The sequence below is a fragment of the Mastomys coucha genome, unplaced genomic scaffold, assembly GCF_008632895.1.
Source record: "Mastomys coucha isolate ucsf_1 unplaced genomic scaffold, UCSF_Mcou_1 pScaffold15, whole genome shotgun sequence".
Classification (NCBI taxonomy): domain Eukaryota; kingdom Metazoa; phylum Chordata; class Mammalia; order Rodentia; family Muridae; genus Mastomys; species Mastomys coucha.
In genome coordinates this window covers 47,712,971-47,730,541 of record NW_022196897.1, presented here as the reverse complement: position 1 = coordinate 47,730,541, position 17,571 = coordinate 47,712,971, and the positions used below count along the sequence as shown (strand labels likewise).

The following is a 17,571-nucleotide window of genomic DNA, read 5'->3' as shown; positions in this document are numbered from 1 at the left end:
TTATCCTAGGACAGTAATGGTCTTTTATAAAAGGAAATTTTGCATAACTGCATTGAGCCTTCTGCTGGAGAATGTTACCTCTTCCCTTCAAAATGACTTGCTTGACAGCATCTCATTCCTCCTGCTCTGGGTAAAGCTCAGATTCATTACTCATTTTTCTTTTTAAAGGGAAAAAATATATTGAAAACGAAGGAACAATATTTCCAAACTCTGGCTAACGCTAACATTTGGCCTTGGTTGCTTTGTCTTGAGAAGCAGGATGGGGTGATGGGTGGTGTTCTTCCAGGCTCTCTGGGGCTGTGTAAAAAACCATCCCTATCATGCTCAGCTTCTCATGTCTTTTCTTTATCACCCTCTCTGCCCAATCCTCCTGGACTCTGGGATAGTGAAATCACTTTCCACATTAGAGTCTAATCTGCAAGGAAGTCCAGCTCTTGGGCGGTTGTCAGCTCTGGCTGGAGACAGTGGGAATTCTGCCAGACTTGCCTGCTCTGCTGCAGCCATTAAGACCACAACAGAGGTCTTTGCTATTTTGTCTGCAACTGGCCTTTCATTGGCGTCTTCTGATGCTTCTGCAACAGAATGCCAGGTAGACTGAGTGCCATGGAGTCTAAGGAGCTAAAAATACACTGTAGGAACAAGGGGGTGAAACAGATTCTCACAGTCTTGAAGTACAAGTGGAGAGGACCTCAGACAGGGACTGTTCCTCAGCTGGTTTTATATAGGAGTTAATGTCAGGGACACAGGAACCAAAAATTACTAGACCCATGCCATGCTTTAAAACAGGAAAAGTACTTGAAAAATAGGGCCAATGTCTGTCTTTTTTTAATTGAACCAAATCATTTTCTAAAAATAATAGAAGAATGCATTATCATTTTTCCTAGGCCATGAATTCCATTTCTGTTTTTAGTCTCTTTGATGCGCGTAGTTTTTTTTTTTTTTTAACACGTGTAACCATTATTCTCTTCACCATAATTATTAGTAGCAGCACCTCAGCCATCCTCACCCTGTCTTGTCATTTATAAATGAAGGCTCTTGTAAGATCCCAGATTGGGTCTTAAATGCCAGTGAGAGTTCTGATGGCTGTATCTATGGGGGCAAGAGACAGCCTCACTAGGAGATGCGGCCTTACAACCCACATTGAAAGATGTTCCTTTCGACTTCACGCAGGAATTGAGTACAGGGGAATTTGTGCTCTGGTTTGTTTCCAATAAAGAATAACCAGTTGGTGACTTGGAAGTGATGTGGACTTGAGGGAAGTGACTTACTCTAGGACCTAGGAAGTACTTGGAGCATAGACAGTATAGCAGGAAGGGTAACTAAACCCATACCTCTGAAAAGGGGAAAAGCATCTTAGAAGTGCAAAGTTAACATGAATTGTAAGATGACCTGGGGTAGGGAGGCAGCAACAGTTGAAATAAATGATTTGTGCTGGGCAGTGGTGGTGCACGCCTTTAATCCCAGCACTTAGGAGGCAGAGGCAGGTGGATTTCTGAGTTCGAGGATAGCCAGAGCTACACGGAGAAACCCTGTCTCAAAAAAAAAAAAAAAAAAAAAAGAAAGAAAGAAAGAAAGAAAGAAAGAAAGAAAAAGAAAAAGAAATAAATGATTTGTTTCTTCTGAAGCTTGGATCTGATCTAGTTGTCCGAGAAATGGAAAAGGATGCCCGGAATGTTTGTTCCATACAAAATGTGCACAGAGCTTAAAAGCAAGTATGACAGAAGATTTTACGTACTGGAGAGGAAAAAGAAGGGTTTTGTTTGTTTGTTTTTGTTTTTTGAGACCCAGCATGTTTAGGAGACAAAGTGGTCCAGGTAGTAGAAAGGACCACTCTGTTAGACTGGGGCCACGTAACAGTGTTCATTCTCCTCATTTTCTGAAACCAAATCAACCAGATATGTTTGAGTGTGTATATAAATGCATATACCTCTATCAGAAATCAATAAAGTTCTTTCCTTCCTAGTACTGAGCTGAATTCATAAAATGTCAGAGGCTCTCCTTGCTTCTGCGGCTTGCCTTCTCACCATTCCGGTTCTCAGCTACTGCTGCTTGGCCTTTCTCTTGTGGGTCATGCTGTTCATCTCTCCTATTTAAGATTTAAGTCTTGACCCCTTCATTTCTATGTGCTCGGCTACACTCTCCTACTTAGCACACATTTTCCATTTCAGTATCTTGTTTGAGCCCCTGGTTCACCTTGACCTGTCCAGTTGATTTGCTCCACTGCAAAGCTTTGGCATTATTCCTGATGACCTCCCATTGTCCCTTGGTCTTCAAGGAGGTTCTTCCTTCTCACTGGGTAACGTTGGTCATTTCCTTCCTTGCTCCCTGTGGTGTGACCGGAAAGAACATTTCCCAATTCCCATCACTTCTAAAATATCTCACCACTTCCCCCATGCCCCCTGCCCCACCCTCACTCAATTCTATGAGGCCATAGCCAAGTCTCCCAGCTTGGACAGTACTAATGATGCTACATTTTCTTATGGCTCACTGCTCACAGTTGGTATTTTACTCCCGTGCCGTCCTGCTGTCTACATGCCTGTTATTTAACTGTGTGTCTCAATGTTAAGTGTCTCATGTCTGCAGATTTCTCACCAGCTTATAAAAGCAGTGATAATCAGGGTTGCAAGCTTTAGAAACCCCCAATATCATCTACTACTACAGAGCTAGGCAAATATCTTATGTTTAGTCCATAGCCTGCAAAGTAGGTCAAGCAGTGCTTTCAGTACAAGGTTGTTATTGAAACAAATGAAATCCAGGTTATATATCCTCTATTAGTATGCTTGGGACAAGAAGTAATTTGTGTTTCGGGCTTTTGAAATATTTTTATATGTACAATGAGATATCCTGGGGAAGAAATCCAAGTCTGTACATAAAATTTAGTTATGTTTTCTATAAACATATAACTTCATACATTTTCAGTGTACCTGCATTTGGTCTATGACCTACCACATGCAGTTAGATACGGGATTTTCTACTGTGTTGTCATGTGAGTGTGCAAAAAATGCTTTAGATTTTGGCCCACTTGGTAGTTTGCATTCTTTGGAGTAGCAAAAGAACTTGTAACAGGAAGACTGGTGATCCAGTCCCTGGAGTACTGAGCAAAATATTAATCCTCCTTTTCGTCCGAATCCTGTTAGAGAAAGATTTAATTATATGTAATCTTACATTCAGAAATAAGAAACGGAAAAGAACCACACCAGATTCTAGTTTTGAAAGCTGTGAAAGCCAAGGAAGCAGTTTGCATAAACACAGCCCAAGCCCCCTCTTCCTGCAGGCTTTTGTTGGGGTACGTGTAGAAGGCTGGTTTCAGGGTCACGCAACCTTCTTCATTTCTTCCTGTTGATTATTTTTACTGTGGCATGGGAAATTTTCCATTTTGTCCAAACTTTGATTTTGAAGACTTACAAACTGTATTTTAAGGAGGGTGTGGTGGTCTGTCCCTGTAAGCCCAGCATTTGGGAGGTAGGGTATACAGCAACACCCGGAGGTCAAGGTCCACCTGGACTCCAGCAAGATTGTTTCAAGCCAAGTAAACAAATAAATACAAACAGTGTGTGTGTGCACAGTTTGTTCCATAGTGCATCCTGGCTTCCTGTAGGAACCCAGGCCAGCTGGCTGAGAGGTTGCTGTAGCTCCGCTGTCCATTTCAAGGTCCAGGGAGCTCACTGCCTTCTACAAGCTATTTGAGCTGAAGGGCATTCTGTGGATGTTCAAAAGTGTTCCTACCCTGCCAACTTCACATCTTGTCTTTCTAAACCCATCCACCTCTTTCCTTCGTTCGATAGCACTTTAACTTGTTTCGAATGTAGTAAAACAGCGTGTTTTACGTCAGCTTGGAACTGTATCTATCTTCTGATAGGCCAGACTGTTACTAATTAAAAGGGCTGTCCTTGAAATATAACCACTTTCACTGATCTTAATCCCCATTGTGTTTTGATTTCCTCTCTCTTTGTTTCCTCTTCTCTGCAAGATTTCCTAGTTATTTTGAATACATTACAGTTCTTTGAGAGTGACTTAGAAAGTCAAGGCAGGCCAACAGAAGTGGACAGTAACAGCCAGCCATTATTTGAGAAAGAAGAGTTAAGGAAACTTTTTTTTCCCTATGGTGCTTTGTGAGAAAACCTGAAGGTGCTTGGGTTAACATTATGTGAGGGTGTGGAGCAGCTTCCAGGAGTGAGACGACATTTGGGCCTCTGATGACACAGAGCGTGTCAGGAAGGATAACTGCTGGTGCCCTTCAGACTCCAAGAAGGGTCCCAGAGGTATGAGAATGCTGGCTGCTTAAAATACACAGAGGAAGAAGGAAATGAAAGTTTATTGGTTCACAGCTGGGTGTTCTGCAGTTTTTGTTAGTTACCCGAAGCTCCTGGTGTGTGGAGGAAAGGGAGGAGACACTGGTGGGAACATGCATCTATACCTAAAAGATTGGAGTTGATGCTTCACAGAGGACTAAGTTCTTGTTGGAGGGGAGGAAAAACATAACTCCTCCATTTCCCCTTTCTCCCATCATTGATCCTTCAGAGCACGTGAGAGAGGCTTGCTTAGAGGAACGGAGGCTCCTATGTAAGAGGATGTGGCCTCTGAGAGCCGTGGAAGGGATTCCAGGGGCTATGGCATAGGACAGTAGGGAGTATGACAGGGTATATCCTGCAGCTATGGCATAAGACAGTAGGAAATATGGCAAAGTATGTCCAGGGGCTATGGCGTAGGACTGGCAGGGTATGTCTTACCAGTGGGAACACTGAGATTTTAAGCCTGAATAAAAATGACTTTAAGAGCCTAGCACTTGCTACAGGGAAAACTTGAGACATGCTGAGAGACCACAGAAAGGTACCAGCTTTTGAGGGCTCCCTCCTGGAACCCAAGCTCCAGCACTCACCGTGTTCCCATGGTGACCATGCATTTCCCCCGTGGGATCAACAAATAAGGCCAATAAACCAAAGTATTGCGAAATCGCTGCTTTTTCAGGCACTGAGTTTTAAAAAGTCACTGAGAAAAGGCATTTACCACAAGCCTGATTACCAGAGTTTGATCCCTGGAATCCACATAGTGTAAGAAAAGCACCTACTCTTGAAAGGGTTGTCTGACCTCCAAACATGTCTGCACATGTGCATGCACATATACTTGCACGTGTGTTTGCAGGTATGCATAGATATACACATAAATGGGATTCAAAAATTAAAAAATAAAACAGTGTAGATGCAGAGGGTTTTAGGTTGCTCTGATGGTCTAAAACAGATCATTACCACACAGATCTGGTCATCTGTGTTGCAACCCCTCAAGGGAGAATGGGGATCACCTAAAATAATTTGAAAACAAAGATATTATAATCCATGACATAATTCATAACAGTGGCAAAATTACAATTATGAAGTAGCAACAAAAATGATTCATGGTTGAGGGGTGTCATGGTTTGTGACAGCCCAGGGAATGGCACTATTTGGAGGTGTAGCCTTGTTAGAGTAGGTGTGTCACTGTGGACGTGGGCTTTGAGACCCTCATCCGAGCTGCCTAGAAATCTGTCTTCTGCTAGCAGCCTTCAGATGAAGATGTAGAACTCTCAGCTCCACCTGCACTATGCCTGCCTGGATGCTATCATACTCCTGCATTGATGATAATGGTATGAACCTCTGAACCTGTAAGCCAGCCCCAATTAAATATTGTCCTTTATAAGTCTTGCCTTGGTCATGGTGTCTGTTCACAGCAGTAAAACCCTAACTAAGACAGCGGGGTCACTAGAACATAAGGACCTATATTAAAGGGCTGAATTAGGAAGGTTGAGAACCACTGGTCTAAAGACAAAGGAAGCTAAGGAGACAAAATGACAACCCGGAGTGGTCATACTCTCTCTCTCTGTATCTCCATCTCCTCTAACTAGAGAATTTCTTGAACTCTCCCCTCTGGAGAGAATTCCCCCCTCTATTCTCAGAATAAGTGGCAATTGCTTTATTTCAAAATGAGTAGGTGCTTCAGTCACTGCTTTGTAGCATCATCAATAAAAACAAATGACCCTGTTGTCACCATTCATGTCTTAGGGTTTTCAGACTTACATGTTTCAAGTCTCTACTGAAAGCCAAATCTTGGATTTTCATTTCTTAGATGCCTTTAAAGGAAAGGGAATAAAAGAAACAGAAAATATTGGAAAATAGTTCTGATTAAAAGTGTCCCTTGACAATCCTCTTTAGCCTCACAAGAGGGTTATGTAGAAGATTTCAAATAAAAAGAAGGAAAAAAGAGTGTAAATCACAATAGTTTCTGGAACTGTGCTCATCAGTGTAATAGAAAAGCACAGAATACGTAACGCCATGGCACTCTGCCAGGGCGCCCAAGCAGCTTGCCTGCTGTTTTGACTTTATCTCATCATTTTATGAAGAAATGCTAATGGAGCAAGCCAAAATGTGAAGTTAGGCTTGTAATCTAACTCTGTCCTCCTGGCCAGTCCTTCTGTGAGATTCCAAGTAGTTGAAGAGCTAAGCAGCTGCCATATTTGAGCCTGGGAAAAATAGATAATCTTCCTAATTTTTTTCCTAGTCAAAGCACAGTTAAGATCTTAGACACAACATTGTACTTCATTGACATTCCCCCATTCATGTCTCAGGTCAGCCGTGTTCTTAATCACATCAGATGCTTCTTTGCTGTGGAAGAATTCTGGAAATGTTAAGAAATGCTTATAGAACATATCTAAAGACTTTCAGAATTCAAAAAACTAGCTGTAGTATTGGGGGGAAAAGACTCCAGGAAATGCAAAGGCATGCTTCCCACTAGAAAACCATCTCACATAGATTGTGCCTTTGATTTTATAATTAGAACTGTTTATTTTTAGGATATAGGCAACTCTTTAAAGTTAACACTGTATTTAATCCTCGTTGCCTTGCTCAAACACAGATGAAAACCATACTGAAATGTGGTCCTGGGTGATGGGCCTGGGCATCTTCAGGCTATACAACTTGCCTCCCTCTGCTAAGACTGCCTGCAATTGTACTTGCTGCAGCACGAGTTAGAAATAGTGGTAGCCGGTAGACATTCTGTGTCATGGAGAGTAGCTGAAGCCCTGAATACCACTTCCTGCCAAGGCCCTGCTCTGTACTCGGATACCTACTCTTCTTTTTTCCAGTTGGCTATGGTGGTGAGGTGGGGTGTGGCACTTCCTAGGATAATACAGAGCCATCTTTCCCTGTCATGTCCAAACTGGATTTGCAGGTGGGACTCCAACTTGAGTATCAGCCTTGGCAGAACTTAGCCCTGAACAAGATGATCATTACCACACAGATGTGGGAAATCAGCCTCTCCTCTGTGAGCACAGACAGAAGTCGCTGTACACCTATTCCTGGTTTATATATGTGAACCTTGTATTTCCAAAGCAGCACCTTGGAGGTGTTTAACCAGTATATAAAGGTAAATGTATTGTCATTTGGAGTGAAAGCCTTTATTTGACAATTAACGGTGGGTTTTATTTAGAGTTTCCTTATGAGTTACTGAGAATTGCAGAGATTTGCAATCCTTTCCTTGACCCTTTCCCATCCCCACTTCGTATAAACACAGGAGGGTGAGAGGAATGAGGCGTGGTTGTGTTCTCTAGGTACAGAGCTACAGTGTTAGGAGCTGATACAATGCACATGGGGTGACTCGTGTTGACAGTGTGGTCTGTTTAAAGTACAGATCCTCAAATATCCACTTGACTGTTCCTATCACAAAGGCATGATGAATGCTTAAGGTACAGGATATGCTAATTACACTCAGTAGATCATTGTATAATGTAAAGACATGGAAACATCACATAGCACTTGGCAAATATGCCGAATTATTATGTGTCAATCAAAAATAAACTTGAGGAAAACATATGTGGAAAATCCATGTGTTATATATACATGCATAAATGATCTTAGCTGCCAAGGTTTATCTAATTCTTGCTAATTGCTGTTTAGTATGCAAAATGACTTATTTAATCTTTAGAGCATTTCTTCGTTTAGTAATCCTGCCTGCATTTTAAGATGAAGTTGAAGGGAGCCTTTGATATAGCTAATATGGTTGAGCCAGAATGTGTGGACTCCTCCTAGTCTGACTCCAAAGCCCATTCTCTTAAGGGCTGTGTCTGAATATATTTGTGATCTGCCTGTTCCCGTTCATGCCTGTGTTTTTCCATTCGCCACAACCTACAGAGACTCATTACTAAAGGCCCCTGGAACAACCATGATAGACTTAGCAGGACTTAAAAACAAAGAAAACAAAAACAACAACAACAAAAACTAGGCCTTAAGTCTACTTAAACAGCCTGCAGAACTGAAAGCTCTGAGCAGAGGTCTGAGAATAGAGGCAGAGTCTGTCTTTCCTGACATCTAGTAGTAATCCCCGTGTGCATAGCTAGTCACTGAAACACAGCTCGTGGTTAGCTAATGTGTAACACCCTGAGATTATGCAGCACAGAGAAGGCACGTCATGTTATTTGCTTGATGCCGGGAAGAGTTAGATAAAAAGAAACATTCTTTTAGGGTCTGACAAATCCTGACACTACCTTAGAAAATAATGGACTTTGTGGTAACATAATTATTTTCCTGTGAATGAATAATGTTTGATTAAAACAGATCAAGTCCTTCTTTAGCCGAGGTAAGGGATGAACCTCCTTTGTATTTAACTTAGCAAACATTCATAGCATTGTGCTGGTGATTTTGCTAGACCATCACTAAGACCCGTTAGCCTGTCGTGGGGGTCCTGAATACTGTAGAACAGAATGTAGATCTACAAGCTGCTACCAGGATCTCATATGATAGAAGTTACCAAAAAATAAAGTTAGCCATCGTAATACAGTGGACTCAGCAGACCCAACCCTGAAGAGGACGCCTCCTTACCTGCCTGCTCTCTTGTATTTGTTGGGGAGCAGTGAACATGTGCTGGGTGGTCTTGAACTTGGAATCTTTTTATGTGCTTTATAAGTACTTATTTTAAAAAGTAAGTAAATTTATTGTGCTGCACAGAGAAGGGAGATTACACTAGTGGCCTCAGGGCTTGCCTGTGACCTAATGTAGAATAGAGGGTGTGCCCAAGGATGAACAGGACTGTAAAATGACTAAGGTTCCAGGCTAAAAACAGGGAGTTTGCTATCATTACAGATATGGGGATCAGGGGGAAACACCTTATTTTTATTGTTGCTGGAAATACTTGCCCATCCCTGGAGGAAACTTTTGAAATTGGGGGCCTGTCTGCTTTATGAGTTTGTGTAATTGTATGTGGCCCACTAAATGGAATGAATTCAGCGACCAGACCCATGTGGGTGAATCTTCAGTGCAGGTAAGAAACTAGTAATTAAACATCATGGTTGTCATTTGGAGTAAGTGACCTGTTCATGAACTGTTCACTGGCCACTTGGTGTGTTAGAAACTTTACCTGAGAGTCCAGTAATGATCAATGTATATTTCTACAGTAATTATTCTTAAAATAAATTTTTATAGTGGAGCCAGATCTGGTAGTACGTGCCTATAATCCCAGGATTTAGGAGGCTGCCACAGGAGAACTGGAGCAAGTTTGAGGCCAGCTAAGTTACATAGCAAATATACCACCAAGTCTGCCCTACATGCAGAACCTGGCTCAAAAATAACCAACAAAAACTCCAAACCAAAATGTCATAGTAGAGTTTCAAGAGATTAACTTGTTGAAAGTTGTTTTTTTGAGTAACAAATGCCTGTCAGATTCCTTGACTAGGATCATTCAGCTTCAAACTGGAGAGTCTTGAGAAGAAAAGAGTCAAGTCATAGGACCTGGTCAGAGAAGTGGGGATGCAGTTCCATAAATGTGATGCCCAGATCTCATGAGGAACGCAGACAGTTCTGGGCATGCGTGTGGAGAATCCATCCAGGACTATGGATTCCCTCTGGGCTGCTTGCTCCCTCACTCACTTTGGCCTAAACTTCATATGAGCTTCAAACCAGCATCTCTTAAAATCTCTCTTTACATGTAGCATATGCCCATCTCTTTTACAACATGTAATGTACCACTGCAGGGAGGGGACCACTTGTCAAAACATCACTGTTTACACTCAAGCTTTTAGATGTCCAGAATTACAAAGAATACTTTGTTATGGTGCAAGAACTGTTGATAGGAGGAAGCCATTATTTCTGGTTCTGGAAGCAGACGAAGCCTGTTAAAACATTTGCACATAAAGAGTTCCTCCAACATGTCTCATGATCATCTCCAAATTTAGGCCACAAATGATGATGTCGTTACTACCCCTTCATATAAGGCATTGTGTGTTAGGGTCTTAAGCCCCTGCAGATTGTGTTATCAGAGTAGGTGTGCTGGGGATTCACTAGGGAGGACTGTATTTAAGACTTTCCCCATACCATTCTTTTATTCATTAGCTTTAATTGACGTTTCATACTACACAATTAACTTAAAATACATACTAATTAATGTTGGCTCAGGTTTTTGAGGCTAAAGAATTTGTGCTTTGATTTAAAAATTTATTGAGCTCACACCCCTTCTGGAATCAAGAACTTTGTACCTCCTAGTCATATTGCTGTGTTAAAAAGTGTTTGCTCTGTGTGTTGCTTGATTGGATTATGAAACACCCTCCTGGTGGCTTTTGTATTTGACATGCCCCCTTCAACCCTTTAAAGAACGAACAAGAAAGGAGTCCTAGGGAGTTTGAAGTTTTGCATGCCCAGACTCTATCCTTTAGCTTCTGAGTCAATGTAGAAAGGGGCAGTGATACGTGACCATGCCCCTTGCTTGAGCAAATTGTTCAGTTCATGTGCCCAGGGCTCCTCCCCTGTAAAGCCAGAATGATATCAGTGTCTGCAGCACACCATTTGTACTGGCTGGTTTTGTGTGTCAACTTGACACAAGCTGGAATTATCACAGAGAAAGGAGCCTCCCTTGAGGAATTGCCTCCATGAGATCCAGCTGTAAGGCATTTTCTCTATTAGTGATCAAGGGGGGAGGGCCCAGCCCATTGTGGGTGGTGCTATCCCTGGGCTGGTAGTCCTGGGTTCTTTAAGAAAGCAAGCTGAGCAAGCCAGGGGAAGCAAGTAAGCCAGTAAGTAACACCCCCAGCCCCCATGGCCTCTATTTCAGCACCTGCCTCCAAGTTCCTGCCCTGTGTGAGGGCCTGTCCTGACTTCCTTTGGTGATGACCAGCAATGTGGAAGTGTAAGCTGAATAAACCCTTTCTTCCCCAGCTTGCTTCTTGGTCATGGTGTTTTGTGCAGGAATAACCTAAAGGGGTTAAAGGGCATTGAACATTTTGGGGGCTTGGGTCTGTGTTCTGCTCTCATGAAATTAGTTGATCAATTTTTGGTTTTGTTTTCTTTTATTAAAACTTCCCAGGACGTTTACAACTGAGAAAACAGGACTAGGATGTGCCCAAGTCAGAACGAATTGTGTCTTCTGAAACACCCACCTGGTCTTTCTTTGACCCTTTTCATTTCCTGAGTAAACAGAAACTCATCTTAGCCCTTGCTCATAGGTATGATGTAGCTGCACCTCCATTTCTTTTCCAAGGAATGTACCTGTGTCTTCTCTCTGCTGCCTGGTGCTTATAGACAGGGGGAGAATCAGATTCATGAAGAATAAAGTGAGAGCTTTCTACTCTGTGAGGGCACTAGACTCTGGGACAATGTCTCTACTATATTGTGCCGCTGTTGCGTTAGGTTATACTGGATGGCCCTGGATAAGGCTGCTCACTGCTGGAGATGGCACCACTCCGACTTGGGCCTGGTGGGACAGAAGCTTCCTTCTGCCTGTAACAGCACTACGTCAACCAGGTTGGGGGTTTGTGGTGGTGGTGGTGGTGGTGGTGGTGTAATTTTTAAGTAGAAAATCCCTCCAGTAAAATTAAATATTAAACAGAAGGACACATAAATGTTTAAAAGTAGTGGTTTTATCATATTGTGTAAATGGAAATTTAACAGTATTTATAAACTTATCAGTGAGGCCAATTCACAGATCTGAGATCAGGGCTCCTGGGTGACAGCTGCCATAGAACAATGACATAGAAAGTATAAACTGTCTGACTTATTTCTCTTTTCCATTTGGTTGTATAACTTTTGGGGACTTATCAGTTACATACAAGCAGTTTTGCAGTAAGTATTGACAATTGCTAATCCCATTTTCTTGGTAAAGTTTTGAATTAAGTTGATCTTGAAGGTGCACACAGTGAGAACTCTTTGTTTCTCCATTGAATTCCTAATAATCCAGCTGCTCACAGGTTTCATTGGTAAACAGAGCAGACAGATAGGGGCACCTAAAATGTAGAACCCATGCCAGCCTGTGATGTCACTTCATCATGATTCAACTGGCAGGCCATTCCCTGTTATACAACTGGCCCCTGGATGCTGGGAGCATCTGTGCCAACCAGTTGTACCTGCTTCTGGCCTGGTATTTGTTTGAGAGTGATGTGTATGTAGGTTGTTGGTACAATTTTATATGAATGAACATGCACAGGCTTGAGCTCACCAAAAGAAAAAAAATACTAAGGCAGAGTAAACTCTCCTGGTTAGTGACTCATATCTAAGTTCAAATTTACCAGAGATGGGAAGAAACACGTTCATCTAGTATCTGCACATGAAGCAACATAATACAGATGTGGTCATCAGCGTGTCTTTTGTGTTCACATCTGTCTTCTGTCATATTGAAAGAGTAACAGGTACTAGAACAAAAAAAAGTTGATGTAGTCGCCTGTTGTTGATAATCACTCCAGGGAGCATAGATTTCATTGGGAGATTCAAAGTCATCACAGCCTTTGTACATGAACCCTAAAACTATCTGCATGTGGCTCAAGTCCTCATCAGTCATCTAACTGGCATTGCACACAGGATGTAGCCACCATCCACCTACCCTGAGGAAGTGCCTTTTGTCTGTAGAGCTGAGAAAATCAAAACTTACTGTGGCTCAGGACTTTAATCCATTGAACACTCAATTTCATAGTAATGTTTCCTTCTTATTTTGACTTCTATGACATTCTAAGTTGAGATTAAACCCAGTGTTGGCAGGCCCTAGGAATTGCTATCTGGTTCTTGTATCTACAGAATAATGTACTCGTAGCTTTAGTTCCTCTTCACCTTTAACTTCATATCTATTTCTGCCTGGTGTTACTCCAAGTATATTTGCCAAGAAGCCTTGACCTTTTGAAGGGAAGAGGTATACATAAATACTTCCCATGCTGTCTGACTACTTGTTCTGAAGTTGTAGTATAAGGAACGTGGGTTGTTATCATCTTTCGTCAGTTTGTATAGCAGTCATTAGTCTTATCAGAGTGGGCTCCCTTGAAAATACTGGTGCTATTTCTAGTATCTGATGGCCAGCCTTTCCTCTGGAAAGGAAGTACCAGAATTGTCAGTAATCATTAAAATCAGCAAATACTCAAAACTGATTCACAGCAACTCATAGCTTGATTGACATTTTCAGTGAAAGGAAGATGCATGTGCTTGTGTGTGTGTGTGTGTGTGTGTGTGTGTGTGTGTGTGTGTCTGTATGTGTGCATTAGTTTGTGTGTATGGTGTATGATTTTACTTAATCTCACTTGACCTCACTCTATCACCTTTCTTCTTAATATTGAAGGCAGGAAAAAACCCTGCTGGGACATGTGTTTTAACTGCAGGTTTATTTCACTTGTATTTTAGTTACCTTTAAAAAAGTAACAGTTGTACTGGGTATGGGGGCACTTAAAAGGCAGAGGTAGCTGGATCTCTATATTCAAGGACAGCAGGTCTATCTAGTGAGTTGCATTCTAACCAGGGCTGCACAGTAGGACCCTACCTCAAAAACATTTTTTTTTAATTTAAAAAATAAGTAAATACAATTACAGTTTAGAGTTCTTGGTTGTAGCCTGTGAATTGCTCATGGGCTGGAATTCCTCTTCTGGAAGTAGCTCATCCTGCACATTCTAAGGAGTTCTCAATTGCCTTTCTGTTGGGTGTCTGTTGTTGTAGTCAACCTTTCCTGACCTACAGAGACATCGATAGTAAATCATCTGAGTTTCCCAGGATTGCTTATGCTTCTCCACAGAGCTCTTGCCCTTGAGTCTTTCCATTGATGGTTTGCCGACTTGGCTACTCTTTCTTAGACTCAGGGCTGCGCCCCACCAGTAAGCCTTGTCCAGAGCAGAGTTTTAATGCCATTGGAGAAGAACAAGGTGGCATTTCTCCTGCCACCTTGAACACAGCACATTAGTGGCCGTTCCCTCTGCACAGGTGTAGCTGATAGTTTATAAACATCCCAGCAGTGCAGTCTTAGGCGAGTTGGGGCCACAGTGTCACAGTTGGAGACTTGTCCCAGTCTGAGCATGTCTTTGCATGTTTTTATACCAAGATGAGTCATAAGAATAAACATCTTTGGGCATGAGCCTGAAAGCTCTGAATCCCACTGCTGTCCACATCTGCACAAAATTTACAGGTCGACTCTGTTTCTGAATGCTGTTCCAACAAACCTGGGCCTTGGCGTATTCCTTGTGGCTTTTTGACACCTTTATTTTTTCCACTGAGACATTCACAGATATTACTATGGCTATAGACCCCCCCTGCTCTTTGCCCTTTCCCCATGAGTTTTCTGACCTCGCCCTCATTATCCCATGCCAGCAACAGAGAACTCCTTAGTGTTTATCCACACACTAGACCTCTGTCTGCCTGGCCCTGACTCCCCTTTTCTCCTTGTTAAGACTCTGCTTGTGTCACTGTCTAAGCAGCCTGCCTTAGCCTCCCTGTACAGAGACTAAGCTGCCTCCAGCTATGTTTGGCCTTCACAGTCCCCCTTTCCTGGTACCACTCATCTGTCAGGACACCTTAACCCTCTCATACTCTGCTGTGCAAAGGCCGAGTAAGGGATAGATAGCTCAGCCAGTCAGCATCTGATTGCAGGCAGGAGTGCAGTCTCCAGAACCCTTATGAAAAACGCCTGGCTGTGGCCATGCCCTTCCATTCACCGCGCTGGGAGGTGGGGAGAGGTGGAGCCTGAGGACGTGCTAGCTACCCAGTCTAGCCTAACCGAAAGACCCCATCGCAAAAGGAGGTGGATGCTGTTCCTGAGAAGGACACTCAAGGTTACACACATGTACAGATCCGCACACATGTACACCTGCAGACATCGAACACATAACAAGCATAAAATTAAGAATCATATCGTATACAATTTGCTGGATGTGTAGACATAGATGCAAGTATCAGTAACTAGTTTTAAATTAAGAAATAAAATGCCTCTGTATACATCCCCAAGAAGATTGGGGTGTGAGTTTAGAGCCCACATAATACAGAATTATTATCTTGATGACCAAATAGAATCAATTAACTCCCCTCCCTTGCTAAGCTGCTGGGAATGAATATGGATTACTCATTGTTGGGAAAGGCCTTGGTGAAGGAAGGCTTACTTTGGCCTGCCCCGTGATACATATTTTTCTCTCTCATCCTGTTTTTATCTTGTTTACTGTTATCTTGTTATGTATATTTCTATAGCATCAACCACTTTTTGTGAGAAGGCAAGCCACCCATAACTGAACAGATTAAAGGATGATAAATAAGAAACCAGCCACTTTAAGCTGCCAGCTCTACACTGGTGATATCAGCAAACTGACAGAGGTCAGGAAACAATCAAGTGGCCACATGCTAGCTCCGTTGCCTTCTCCAGTGGAGCTGCTAATATGTAGATGAGGACACTCTTCCTGCTTGGCCTCAGAGTCCCTTCCTACTCACAGGACCACAAGTAAGTCACCACACTCAGGATGCCAGTGAAAAGCTACTCAGAACTCCCAGCAGATTCCTTCTGGCTCTGCTCCAAAGCAAGGAGAAAAAAATGGCCACTCTGTTTTCTACAAAACTACTTTGACTCATTTCAGGTTTTTTTTTGGTTTGTTGGTTTGTTTTGTTATTGGTGGTGGTGATGGTGGTAGTGATGGTGATGGTGGTGTGTGTGTGTGTGTGTGTGTGTGTGTGTGTGTGTGTGTATACTTGGTTTTTTTTTTTTTTTTGGTTTGGGTTTTGGCCTTTTTATTATTAAAGCCCCCTGCACAAACAGTAATCCCAAGTAATAATTAACTGGGCTATCTTCCAGTATCATCAAGAAATACATGCTACTAATTAATCTGGCTTTCTGATTATAGAGTTTTACGTTAATGTTGGTTTTCAAGGCAACAGAATACTTTGAAATCCATTTTCTTTCTTCATGATTCAGGTTACAGTTATCGATTGTCCTTGAAGCCATTATTGGGACCAGTCATCATCAAATGTTGTGTGTGTCTTGTGTCAGGTGGACAGTTTGTCTCCAGGTCATTTTCCTGTATTTGGCCAGCCGCAGTTGATAGTCATTAGATAAACTCTTTTTTTTTTTTTTTTGATTTTTCGAGACAGGGTTTCTCTGTGTAGCCCTGGCTGTCCTGGAGCTCACTCTGTAGACCAGGCTGGCCTCGAACTCAGAAATCCGCCTGCCTCTGCCTCCCAAGTGCTGGGATTAAAGGCCTGCGCTACCACCGCCCTGCTAGATAAACTCTTTAGACTAAACCACCTGGAAAATCTAATACTTAAAACAATAGAAAAAAATCTAATACTTAAAACAATAGACTCCCATCAAAGCCATTACATTCCTGCCTTGGTTTTGTCTTAGTTTCATATATTCCTTGTCATTGGTTCTTTTGATCTTTATTTTATCTTTTCATATATGTTTCTTTATAAGCTAATCAAGATTATGCACATACATAGGCATACCCACATTCATGTGCTTATATGCCTGTGTCACATGTATATGCAGACAATGGCATATATACAAGCTTATGTGTTGGAATATAAGATAGATGCATGTAGTGCAGTCTTGTTTTAGGTCATCTTAACACAAGCTAGAATTATCTGAAAGGGAGGAAGTTCAATTGAGAAAATTTCCTCCAGTTAAAAAATATAAGCTTAGGGTATTTTCTTAATTACTGATTAATTGGGGGGAGGGGAAGGCAGAACCCCTTGTGGGTGGGGCCATTCCTGGGCTGGTGGTCCCAGTGCTATAAGAAAGCAGACTGAGCAAGCCAGTAAGCAGCACCCTCTCATGGCCTGTGCACCAGGTACTGCCTCCAGGTTCCTGCCCTGTTTTTGTCCTGACTATCTTCAGTGATGAGTCCACCCACACTACGCTATAGAAGTGTAAGCCAAATAAATAAACCCTTTTCTCTCCAACTTGCTTTTTCTATTGCTGGTGTTTTCTCACAGCAATAGAAAATTCTAACTAGAACACATACAATTTTTATTTCTGTAAAGAAAGTAATGAGAAGCATCAACTAAAAATGTTTGTTTCTCTTGTTAAGAGAGTATTTTAAGTGGGTTATCTTTCTGAAATACCTTATAGACAACATCAATGCATCCAATGTTTTATTAACAAAATATTAGCATAGGTTATTTTATGATTATTTTCTTTCTCTGCATTGTAAGAGCAGTAAATAGAATAGTGATCTTTAATTGAATGATAATAGTAAAATCATTGTTTTAAGTAATAGCATTAGAGATAATTACCATGCTAGCTGTTCTCTTCTCAAACGGTCAAAATGCAGATAGTCAGTCAGTCAGTCAGTCTGTCTGTCTCTCTCTGTCCCACAAACACACACACACACTC

At 42.0% G+C, this 17,571-nt stretch overlaps 1 protein-coding gene across 6 annotated transcripts in view; it reads left to right on the top strand.

The window, feature by feature from the left end:
- Rbms1 (RNA binding motif single stranded interacting protein 1) overlaps positions 1-17,571 on the top strand; it is a 217,436-nt gene that overhangs the window by 127,807 nt on the left and 72,058 nt on the right. The window lies entirely within an intron of this gene.